The sequence below is a fragment of the Scyliorhinus canicula genome, unplaced genomic scaffold (assembly GCF_902713615.1).
Source record: "Scyliorhinus canicula unplaced genomic scaffold, sScyCan1.1, whole genome shotgun sequence".
In the NCBI taxonomy this organism is placed as follows: domain Eukaryota; kingdom Metazoa; phylum Chordata; class Chondrichthyes; order Carcharhiniformes; family Scyliorhinidae; genus Scyliorhinus; species Scyliorhinus canicula.
Window position 1 is genome coordinate 224,067 of NW_024056028.1, and position 13,290 is coordinate 237,356.

The window sequence follows — 13,290 nt, forward strand, 5'->3', positions numbered from 1 at the left end:
CGGGGGTGATAGGGGAAGACTAGACATGATTTGTTAAGGGCAGGCAACGCAAGGCCAATGTTCACAGGCTTCTAAATGTTATTATGATGCCCTCAGAAGGAGAGGAGGCGGAGGTGGTGGTAGCGATGAATGCGGAGAAGGCTTTTGATTGGGTGGAGTGGAATTACCTGTGGGAGGCGCTGGGAAGGTTTGGGGTCGGTGAGGGCTTTATTGACTGGGTGCAGCTGCTCTATCAGGCACCAGTAGCGAGAGTGCGTATGAACCGGCTGAGGTTGGGATATTTTGAACGACACTGAGGGACGAGACAAGGCTGCCCCCTCTCCCCGTTACTGTTTGCTCTGGCCACAGAGCTATTGGCCATGGCGTTAAGAGCCTCGAGGAACTGGAAAGGGCTGGTTCGGGGGAGGGGGGGGGTGGAGCATAGAGTCTTGCTCTGTCCAGATGACCTGCTCTTGTATATTTTGGACCCGTTGGAGGGGATGGGGGGGAAGTAATGCAAATTTTGGGGGAATTTAGCAATTTGTCGGAGCATAAAATTGAACATTTGGAAAAGCGAGTTGTTTGTAATCCAGGCAAGAGGATAGGGGACTGAGAGACCTGCTGCTTAGAATGGCAGGGAAGTGCTTTTGATATCTGGGAATCCAGGTGGCCTGGAAATGAGAGGTACAACACAGGTTAAACCTATCCCAGTTGGTAGAACAAACAGAAGGGGACTTTAAGAGATGGGACATGCTCCCGCTATCATCGGGTGGGTACAGACCATGAAAATGACGGTCCTCCCCAGATTTCTGTTGTCTTTTAGTGCCTCCCCATCTTCATCCCTAAGGCCTTTTTCAAGCGGGTGAGTAAGATTATTTTGGGCTTTGTGTGGCGGGTAAAACCCCGCGAGTGAAGAAAGTGTTGCTGGAACGCAGTCGGGGGGAGGGTGGGTTGGCGCTGCCGAGCCTCTGCAATTACTCCTGGGCAGCTAATTTACCCACAATTTGGAAATGGGTAGTGGGGGAGGGGTCGGCATGGGAGAGGATGGAGGCGGCGTCATGTAAAGACATCAGTTTGGGAGCATTGGTAAGGGCATCTCTGCCGTTTTTGCCGGCCCGATACTCCACAAGTCCTGTGGTAGTGGCAGTTCTGAGGATCTGGTGACAATGGAGGAGATATAAGAGTGGAGGGAGCATCGATTTGGACCCCGATTTGTAATAACCACAGGTTTGTACCGGTTCGGCTCGATGGCGGGTTCCGGAGTTGGCAGAGGTTTGTACTGGTTCGGCTCGATGGCGGGTTCCGAAGTTGGCAGCGGTTTGTACTGGTTCGGCTCGATGGCGGGTTCCGGAGTTGGCAGAGGGCAGCAATTGGAAGGATGGGAGATCTATTTATAGACGGGAGCTTTCCCAGCTTGAAATCTTTGGAGGATAAATTTAAATTGCCAGCAGGGAACGGTTTTAGGTATTTGCAGGTGCGGGACTTCCTGAGAAAACAGGTGCTGGCCGTTCCGTTGCTGCCGCCACAGGGGATACAGGATAGAGTAGTTTCCAGTACCTGGGAGGGAGATGGGAAGGTATCGGATATTTACCAGGAGCTTCCGGAGGCGGAGGAAACTCCGGTGGAGGAACGCAAGGGCAAGTGGGAGGACGAGGTAGGAGAAGAGATAGAGGTGGGGATATGGGCGGCTGCCCCAAGCAGGGTTAATACCTCCTCATCGTGCGCCAGGCTTCGCCTGATACAATTTAAGGTAGTCCACCGGGAGCACATGACAGCAGCTAAGATGAGTATGTTTTTCGAGGTAGAGGATAGGTGTGTGAGGTGCGCAGGAAGCCCAGCCAATCATGTCTATATGTTTTGGGCATGCCCGAAGCTTAGAGGGTTTTGGCAGGATTTTGCTGAGGCAATGTCCATGGTACTAAAAAGACAGGTGGTGCCCAGTCCGGAGGTAGCAATCTTTGGAGTGTCGGAAGATCCGGGAGTTCAGGGGGCATAAGAGGCCGACGTCTCGGCCTTTGCCTCCCTGGTAGCCCGGTGACGGATCTTGTTAATGTGGAGGGACTCGAAGCCCCCACATGTAGAGACCTGGGTTAGTGACATGGCTGGGTTTCTCAGTCTCGAGAAAATAAAGTTTACCTTAAGAGGGTCAATGTTGGGGTTCTCCCGGCAGTGGCAGCCGTTCATTGACTTTCTCGGGGAAAATTTAAATGTCAGCAGATGCAGTATTCCAAGGGGGGGGCGGGGACGGGACGGACGGAGGATTGTTGTTGTATGGTTGAGGTGCGTGAAGATTGGGCTGGGGAGGGGGGGGGATTGTTTATTTTGCCATGTTAATGTCATTGTTTATGTTACTGTTTTAAACATTTTCAAATACCTTAATAAAATATTTTTAAAAACCAAAAAACAAATGTATTACCTGTCAAGCAGAATAAGATGTTTCAAAGACTGGGAGCCCGCATTAGCTACAGTCGGCAAGGGACAGTTACATTTCAATAACGGTCATATAGAAACTAAGGCTGAGCAAAGGGCTATACAAACCCTAATAATTCAGCAGCCAGTAGAGTCAGCTCTCATAGCTGCCCTATGTACATGGGACGGATAGAACACAGAAACCGAGCAGAACAGCGAATCCATCAGGAGAAAACCGAAAGTTAAAGAAGAAAGATTGTCAAGGCAGACCTGAAGGTCTAACAACTGACCAGGAGGATCCAAAGAAAATATATTTTTTACCTTTATGTAAAAACAGTGATTTTATCTTTTAAAAGAAAAAATAATAAAATAACTCAAAAGTTGTAACCTGAAACAGTGAATATTACAAAGTCTACTTTACTTACTTAGCAACGCGGGACCCAGGATCGAAGCTACTAAGTGGCAAGTAGATCAGGTTTTTTTGCCCACTCACTTAACCTATTTGTAGTCCTTTGCAGAATCCTTAATTCCACTTCAGAAATTACTGTCCTACCCGTCTTGAGGCATCAGAAAACTTAGCCGCCAGACATTCAATCCCATCATCCAACACATACAGATTGTAAATGGTTCCGAGCCCAGCACTGATCTGGGTGACATTCCACTTGTCACATCTTACCCACCCCGAAATGACCCATTTATTCCGACTGGCTGCTTCCTGTTCGCTAACCAGTCCTCTATCCATGCTGATATGTTGATTCCACACCATGAGCTCATATTTTGTGTATTAACCTTTGATGTGGCACCTTGGGAAATCCTTTCTGGAAATCCAGATAATGCACATCTACAGGTTCCCCTTTATTGACATCCCTTGTTACCTCCTCAGAGAACCTTGATAAATTAGTCAATCACGATTGACTCCCTGAACCCCATTTTCAAACACTGTGTTAAAAGAAAAATCAAATCTCCTCTACCCCTCTGGCTCCTTTGCCAATTACCTTAGAGCGACTCACTTTCTGTTAAAGAGCCTGTCAACCTCTCACCCACTTTCCTGAAAGTGAACAAATTAATCAGGAAAAGTCCAACAAAGTCAAATATTTTCCTGTCACAAGTTTATTGATGAAATAGAACATGGTTTAAAAAAACTAACAGATAATTACTTGAGGATCAAAGACAACCAGAGTAACAGGATGTTCACAATGTTCTGGGTCCCAAATGGTTTCCCCTCGGCTCCTCTGTACCCTGTTCCCGTGACTGCCCACCTTGGACACGGGGGGGGCGCTGAACCCTGGGGGTCACATCACCATCAGCCCTGGTCACCCCCCCTCGCCCCTGAACCCTGATTGGTTGGATGTCCAGTTCCCAGTCAGTCCTCCAGCACCTTCCTGTCTCTATTAGCGACGCCCATGGCAGTTTCCCAACTGGGGACAGGCCGTTATTCTCAGCTAAATTCAGCCCTCAGCTCCATCACCTGGCTGTCAGTGACACGAGCAATAGAGACAGAAAGGTGCCCGAGGCTCAAATAGGAAGTCAAAACTTGTGGATTAGGATCTCCATAAAGGTCAGCAATGTCTTCAAAAAAATCAAATTCCCAGTCAACAAATTAAAGGATCACACAGCGGGACTTCAAATCTTATGATTTTAATGCAACAAACAAACGAGAAGCTACTTTAACTCGGAAACCTACATATTAAACTATAAACTAGAACTTTGCCCTTTTGCACAATCTAAAGTCACACTCCACGATTAGAGTTACTCTGCCCTATAAGTCGAAACTTAATTGTCTCAGAACCTGTCCAAAGTGATGATTCATTCCCGAGGATTTATGTCCGTTCTTCGACCAAGACACCGAGGAAAAAAAGGGAGAATAGAATAGAATGTGAACGAGCAAAATACATAAAAATGGACTGCAAAAGTTTCTATGGCTACGTAAAAAGGAAACGTTTGGCTCAGTCAAAAGTTTTGTCTGTTACAGATGGAGTCAGGAGAATTTAGAATGAGGAATAGAGATCTCTACAGCCACCTCGTTCAACACTCTGGGATGCAGATCATCAGCTTTTGGGGATTTATTCACTTCCAGCCCCATTAATTTCTCCAGTACTACTTTTTCACCAATACTAATCTCTGCCAGTTCCTTGGTTCTCTGGTGTTTTGGGGACAATTTCTGTATCTTCCTCCGTGAAGACAGACACACATTGTTTAGTTTCTCTGCCATTTCCTTACTCCCCATTATAAACTCTCCTGTCTCTGCCTGGAATGGACCCACATTGGTCTTTGCTAATCTTTTCTTTTTCACATTCCTGTCAAAGCTTTTCCAGTCAGTTTTTATGTTTCTCCCCAGTTTGCTCTCATCAGTTTCTTGCTGAATTTTAATGGATGTCACGGAATCTTTTAACTTTTCTTGTTAGCCATGGTTACATCATTTTTCCTGTTAGATTTTTGTTCCTTAAAGGAATCTATATTTGTTGTATATGTGTGAAATAAAAGTTGCAAAAATCCCAGAGGACCATAGGCTGCTCTCCCCTTTGACAGAGAGAGAGCTGACTGGGGGTAATTTAACCCGAGGGTCAGCACACCTCAGGCGAGGGGCCTGGTTGAGAAGGGGGGGGGCCTTCGTGAATAAACTCAGCCAGTACGGGAGTTGAATCCTCACTGTTGGCCTCGCTCTGCATCACGAACCAGCCGTCCAGCCAACTGAGACCGGCCAGTCCAGCAGAAAGAAACCCTCCAACCATCCCCACTGACCACCTGTCAGAATGAACAAAATGCAGTCCTGGGTGTAGAGCAGAAACAGTAACAGCAGAATCCAACCCCTGTAATCAATTGTGAAATTGTTGGTGTCACAGCAGGTGTGGTGCAACATGCAATCCCGTCTAACATGGAGAGGTGAACGGTCTCTCCCCAGTGTGAACTCGCTGATGTCTCCGCAGGGTGGATAACTGAGTAAATCCTTTCCCACACTGAGAGCAGGTGAATGGCCTCTCCCCAGTGTGAACTCGCTGGTGTGTCTGCAGGTGAGTTAACTGACTGAATCCCTTCCCACACTGAGAGCAGGTGAAAGGCCTCTCCCCAGAGTGAACTCGCTGGTGTGTCTGCAGGGTGGATAACTGAGTAAATCCTTTCCCACACTTGGAGCAGGTGAATGGCCTCTCCCCAGTGTGAACTCGCTGGTGGCTCCGCAGGTGGGAAATGTGAGTAAATCCTTTCCCACACTGAGAGCAGGTGAATGGCCTCTCCCCAGTATGAACTCGCTGATGTGTCTGCAGGTTGAATAAATTACTGAATCCCTTCCCACATTGAGAGCAGGTGAACGGTCTCTCCCCAGTGTGAACTCGCTGGTGTGACTGCAGGTTGGATAACTGAGTGAACCCCTTCCCACACTGGGAGCAGGTGAACACCCTCTCCCCAGTGTGAACTCGCTGATGCTTCCACAGGCCGGATGAATCACCGAATCCCTTCCCACACTGGGAGCAGGTGAATGGCCTCTCCCCAGTGTGAACTCGCTGGTGTGTCTGCAGGCTGGATAACTGAGTGAATCCCTTCTCACACCGAGAGCAGGTGAACGGCCTCTCCCCAGTGTGACTGCGTATATGAATCTCCACCTGAGATGGGGCTTGGAATCCCTTCCCACAGTCCTCACATTTCCACGGTTTCTCCATGTTTTGGGTCTCCTCGTGTCTCTCTAGGCTGGATGATCAGTTGAAGCCTCATCCACACACACAACACGGGTACGGTCTTTACACGCTGTGAGTAGTGTGATGTTTTTTTAGGCTGTGTAACTGGTTAAAGCTCTTTCCACAGTCAGTTCACTGGAACTCTCTCACTTGGGTGTGTGTTGTGTGGGTCTCGGTGCTTTTCCAGTCACACTGATGTTTCCACAGTCAGTTCATTGGAACACTCTCACTCGGGTGTGTGTTGTGTGGGTCTCGGTGCTTTTCCAGTCACACTGATGTTTGAAATCTTTAGCTGACAGTTCCGGTAAACATTTCATTTCTTGATTCAAAGGCCGATGATATTCAGGTTCTAAGGAATCGAGTGACTATCATGTCGAGACGTGTCTTTTGAGATTTCTGTCTGTAATTCCTCCTTGTCTAATATCCTGTAAAAACAATTTACAAAATTCAACACTGTCAGTACAGGGTAGAAACAGACAATTCTAGTTTCTATGTCACATTTTTTTCTCTCTCTTATTCCCCGAAAGCTGCAAATTTCCATCCCACACACTCTCCCTCCATTCTCACTCTGCTGTATCTAATATTCACCCTCCCAATTCTCCTGAAGGTGCTGATTAATGTTGATTGACAGATCCAAACTCACAGCTTCCTGTCCAGGAGATCAGAACAAATATGAGCTGCAGTCAGCCATTCGGCCCATCAAACCTGAACCATTCAATGAGATCATTGGCCGATCTACCTCATCACCATTTTCCCACGCTAGCTTCATGTCCCTTGACCTCTTGAATATCTAGAAACCTATCAGTCTGTGGCTTGAAAATACTCGATGACTGAAGCTCTAGAATCCTCGGAGGTAGAGAATTCCAAAACCTTCACCACATCCTCGAGTAAAGAAATCCCATCTCATCTCAGCTTTCTCTCCATTTACCTGCCAGTTCCCCATAACCCTCCACAACCTCAATCAGAAATCTGTCTGTGGCTGTGGGGGTTGGGGTTGGGGGGGGGGGGGGGGGGGTGTCAGGCATGTGATATGGGTGGGGGAGTAGCTGCCTTACCACAGGTTCTGGTGCCACTAAACTATAATCTGACAGTCATCCTGATTGCCTGGCACTCATCTACCTAATCCTTGCATTAATATTTGTTATCGTGTCCCTGGAAGACTCGGGGTTTGGTGTGGTAGGATTATGCTGGAAAAAGTGAAGAAATCATCGATAAACAGCGCAGGTGGATTCAGCGGGGGTGGAGCCGCCTTTTCAACATGGCTGCCTGACTCTCAGGAGGTCTCTCGACCCCCCGCTCTCCGGGGCTCTCTGAGAGGTGGCGAAAATGATGTCTGCCGACATTATCCGTGGTTTTGACCAGAGGCTGAGTGTGCTGACTCAATATCTGTGAACTCATGCGGCCCAGTTGCAAAACACCATGAAGAGGCTCGATGATCCGGTGGAGAGAATCCTGAACATTCAGCAAGATGCCTCCGTATTCAATCCTTTGAAAACCAGCCAAGGAGGTGCTGGAGGACTTGGAAGACCGAGGGTCGGAGAAAGAACATCCGAGCCGTTGGCCTGTCGGATGGTCATCATAGAATTACAGTGCAGGAGATCACGGCCCATTGAGTCTACGCCTTGGAAACAGCACACCACCCAAGCCCATAACCCATCCCCGTATCACAGTGACCCCACCTAACCTTTTATTTGGGCACTAAGGGAAACTTATCATGGCCAATCTACCTAACCTGCACATCTTTGATCTCTGGGAGGAAACCGGAGTACCCGGAGTAAACCTACGCAGACACGGGGAGAACGTGCAGATTCCAGAGAGACAGTGACCCAAGCCAGGAATCAAACCTGGGACCCTGGAGCATTGAAGCAACTGTGCTAACCACTGTGCTACCGTGCTGCCCATAAATGATGTTATTTTCTGTCCATTTAGTGTGGAGGGTAAGACTCCCGTTAGGTTCTTCAAGGACCGACTGCCACATTTTCTCAAGCTGGATGTAAAGCCTGGGCGTTTCAAATTAGAAACGTGCATTGGTCTTTGAGTCCGAGGGATAGTTTTCATCCCAGGCCTGTAATAATTCGCTTCCACAACTTGAAAGTATGTCCTGGAGAGGGAACAGCGAGGTAGCACCTAGCTCTAGGAAGGAGTGAGGATTTACTTCTTCAAGGACTTTTCGGCAGCAACACAAACAAAACATCGAGGCTTCGATGAAGTTCAAAGGCAGCTCAAGGCTGCGGGGAGTGAATTATGTCAGGCTTTATCCTGAGACCCGGAAAATGGTATCCAACAACTCCGTCAAGTCTTTCAATAATCCAACTATTGCCTTGACCTTCATTAAATCCATGAAGGGCCAGGATCTGGAGGGATGGTTTGCAGCTCGGACTAACTCAGGTTCTAATCCAGACTCTTTCCCTGTCATGGTGTTGTCTGAATTTCAGAATCACAGAAATACACATAGGGACAGGAATAAGCCATTCAGCCCCTCGAGTCTGTCCTGCCATTTAGTGGGATCAGACTGATCTGTGACCTAACCCCATATCCATTAATACCTTTGCTCAACAAAACTCAGATTTAAACTTAACAACTGTTTCAGCTTCACCTGCTGTTTGTGGGAGAGAGTTCCAACCCTTTCCCACCCTGTGTGTGAAGAAGTTCTTCCTAACATCTCTCCTGAATGGTCCAGCCCTGATTTTTAGACAATGATCCCTAGTTTTAGCATCTCCAACCAGTGGAAATAGGTGATCTTTATCGACCCTGTCTTTCCCTGTTAATATCTTAAATACTTCAATTAGATCACACCTTAAATGTCCAAATTCTAGCAAATACAGGCCTAATTTGTGGTTAAAACTTTGGGTCAGAGCCACTGCAATCTCTCCCTCACGTCCCACAGCATCCTGGGACACAATTCATCCAGACCTGGTAATCTAATAATCTTATGGGTGGCACGGTAGCACAGCGGGTAGCACTGTTGCTTCACAGCACCAGGGACCTGGGTTCGATTTTGCGCTTGGTTCACTGTCTGTGGGGAGTCTGTATGTTCTCTCTGTGTCTGCGTGGGGTTTTTCCGGGTGCTCCGGTTTCCACCCACAAGTCCCGAAAGATGAGCTTGTTAGGTGAATTGGACATTCTGAATTCTCCCTCTGTGTACCCGAACAGGCGCCGGAGTGTAACGACTGGGGGATTTTCATCGTAACTTCATTGCAGTGTTAATGTAAGCCTACTTGTGATACTAATAAAGATTATTATGAATGGGCCAAAGAGCCTCTATCTGTGCTGTAAAGAGGGGGAATGAATGAGAAGGACTTTACAGAGAAACTGCCAAAGCCACAAAATTCACCAGCTCTAAGGACACACCTTAGCTCCCTTTCCAATCTGAAAGCAGCCTGAGCTGGATTTACATTCCCCTGAATTCATCATTGCTGGGTGATAATCCTATACTTCCTTACCTCTCACAACTGTGACAGCACCTTCACTACACAGACTGCAGCAACTGACCAAACATCACCTTCCCAGTTATTCCTGAAAGCACCGCCTTCCCAACCTGGCGCCTTGCCTGAGGTGTGGCGATCCTCAGGTCATCTCTCTCTCTCCCAGGACCAGGCCCTGGTTCACAGCCGCCATCTTGGGGAAGCAGAGCGCATGCGCTGGCGTCTTGGGCAGCAACAGCTGGTGGGCGGGACCTGAAGGTTTCTGTTCCCAGCCGGGTCCTAGTGCCCCAAGGACGCTTATATTGTAACAGGTTTTTTAAATGTATCACACACTCCCAGGCTGAAGCTGCTGTTTGTAGCCTGGAGGTGTCTGTGGATCACGTATACATTTAGTGTGAGAGGCTGCAGCCTCTATATAGCTACCTGAAGGGGGTTATACAACGGTTGATTACATTTCGTGGACCTTTCCCGTCCATTATCAGGATGTTTGTGTGATATTTCCTGACCCTCAGCGTGATATTTCTTTATTTAAAATACAGGTCAGCAGCAGGCTTACTGGTGATTTTTAAAGGAATAAAGGTTATTTATTTTTTACAATCTTCCCCTGGATGTTTGAGCATCTAAGTCTCTCGGCTCTTTCACTCACTGACATAGACAGAAATTAGATACAGATCAAGTTGAAGCTGTGATGATGAAAATGGAATGTAGACTGCAATCTTTATATCGCTGCAGGTCTGATGTCTTCTTATTGAGCCGATTCTTTAGTTGGAGTGAAGCGTTTTTAAAAACAAATAATTCTCATGAGTCTCTGAAGCTTCTTATAAGACCATAAGACATAGGAGCAGAATGAGGCCATTTGGCCCATCGAGTCTGCTCCGCCATTCAATCGTGGTTGATATTTTTTCATCCCCACTCCCCTGCCTTCTCCCCATAACACGTGATCCCCTTATTAATAAAGAACCCACCTATCTCTGTCTTAAAGACACTCAGTGAATTGGCCTCCACAGCCTTCTGCGGCAAAGTGTTCCACAGATTCACCATCCTCTGGCTGAAGAAATTCCTCCTCATCTGTTTTAAAGGATCATCCCTTTAGTCTGAGATGGTGTCCTCTGGTTCTAGTTTTTGCTGCAAGTGGAAACATCCTCTTCATGTCCACTCTATCCAGGCCTCGCAGTTTCTTGTAAGTTTCAATAAGATCCCCTATCATTCATCTAAACCCCAACGAGTACAGACCCAAAGTCCTCAAACGTTCTTGTAGATGAAGAGCCAGGAGGTTGGGTCTGAGGTGGGCTTGGAAGCTGGAATAAGGTCAGTCCGCTGCACTGGGAGACTTTCAGCTCTGCTGGTTCAGCTGGTTCCTGGTGCTTCTCACACACACATTTGCTTTGTTCAGAGCTTATTATACTGCGTCCCTGACAATTAACTGCAGGGTTAAAACTCTGGGGCCCAGAACACCCCGATACAATAGCAGTTTACGATGCTCACTCACGCTTATCTCTGTCCCAATTCAAGGTCATTCTCCTGTGTTCAATACGGCACTTGGAGACCAACAGTCCCGAGATTTCATATTCCTCAAATGCTGGTTCATCCTGACACAACGACACATTTAAACTTCACAGGTGGCTGCAAAGTTTCCTTATTCAGGTCCGTGTTTAACTAAATATTGGTCACAGCATCGAATATTGCCCACAGTTTAATGTCCACAGTAACCTGTTAAGTTGCAGCCACTTTGGCAGAGTTTGTGGATCTGACAGTATACTATCTAATATCCTTGTGCTGAGCGTGAATCTACTTTGAGTCTGATTAAAACAGTGCGTTGTAGCTGGGTGGGGTAGGATAGCACTGTTGCTTCACAGTTTCAGGGTCCCAGATTCGATGCCCAGCTTGGGTCACTGTCTGTGTGGAGTCTGCACGTTCTCCCCGTGGGTTTCCTCCGGGTGCTCCGGTTTGCTCCCACAAGTCCCGAAAGACGTGCTGTGAATTGAACATTCTGAATGCTCCCTCTGTGTACCCAACCATGCGCCGGAGTGTGGTGACGAGGGGTATTTCACAGTAACTTCATTGCATTGTTAATGTAAGCCTACTTGTGACAATAAAGATTATTATTATTATTATGGAGGGGGTGGGCGGTTACTCTCGCTGCCGACTTCTGTTCTGTGGTCTTGTCTATTCCCAGTGGTCTTGCAGAGGGAGCATGTGGTATCCACCGGAATGCGTGACACCTTCCACACCCAGTGGATACCTCAGCGGACAGAATGTTTCAGAGACACTGGGAACAATATTCTGGTTCAAAACTTATTTTTCAGGCATTAGAACGGGAGGTTTGGCAGCTGGGCAACTCGAACCAAATATAACATTAAGATCTGACTCAATTCATTAGGACCTACATATCACAAACTGTCAATGTGTTTGTCTGTTCTGACTGTGGGAAGAGATTTCAAACATCAGTGTGACTGGAAAAGCCCCGAGACCCACACAAACCTGAGTGAGAGAGTTCCAGTGAACTGACTGTGGAAAGAGCTTTAACCAGTTACACAGCCTGAAAAATCATCGTTTCCTCTTGTGGGAGAGTCTGGGACCAGAGGGCATAATCTCAGAGTAAGAGGTCTCAAATTTAGGAAACAGATGAGGAGACATTTCTTCCATCAGAGGGTAGTGAATCTGTGGAATTCTTCAGCTGTGCAATCATTCTGTCTCTGGAGTTGACCATAAAAAGGCAAAGGTGAAGGTGTCGTAACCCGGATGGGCCGCTTGGTGGCGCAGCGGCTCTTTCACTGAGGGGCCTTGAGTTCAGACACACCCCAGACAGGACTGGTGAGAAATATCTGTCTGGGAAAGGGGAGACAACTGTGTAATCGGGGAAATGGAGCGCTGCCGATGGACCTGAGAGAAAGGAGTTCAGATTAGACTTGTTTTCTTCATTTTTCATTCAATATTTATTAAAATTTCAGAGAAAATATAGCACAAAAGTTTATTTTGATGTTTACAAAAGGGAACATTACGATTGAGGGTCACAGTGAGAACAGAACACATGCCCTCTGAGCTGCCAAATGTATGTACAACTGTAACAGACACAAGAGAGAACAGGAGCTCAATATAAAGAGAAGGCAACTGTTGTAAATAAGGTACGAGGTAAGTTACTTATTTAGACATGACATTGAGAGAAATTATTAACTACAATTACATTACAGCCAAAATTATCGCGTACATTTTAAACTGAAAAGCAGAAATACTGTCCATGATTGTCTCAGTTACAGATGCAGAATAATAAACGGAGAGAATTACTGTTAGAGTCACCAAGAGGAGATATTGTATTTCTGTCACACACAGATCATAATAAACAGCTGAGGGAAATCTACAGCGTCCGAACGTCAACCGATCATTTGATCTGTAAAAGAGAGAGAAATGATGAAGCAGATGTTTATGATCTGGGACATTGATGTTAGAGTTTTTAATCAATCAAACATTTAGAGATGTTTTAAACGGCCTCTGTCAGTTTGAAGTGTGAGTGGATTGAATCTTCTCACCTTCACCAGAGTGACTGCAGCGCTGTAGGAAATGCTCAGGAAGAACAGGGTGATGAATGTGGAAGCGGTTGTCCAGATGTTCCCGTTATCATCCTCATTTTCTTCAGTCCAGGTGTTGTCTGTGGTATCTACGAGGATCGAGCCAAATATAATTAGTTTGTTTATTAATCCAGCATATGTTTTTTAATATTCTCGTTTCATTTTCTCCCTCTGCTAATTCATTCTTTAACATATTTGTCATTGCATATCTACTGTTGAGTTCATGACACTCGGAAATCG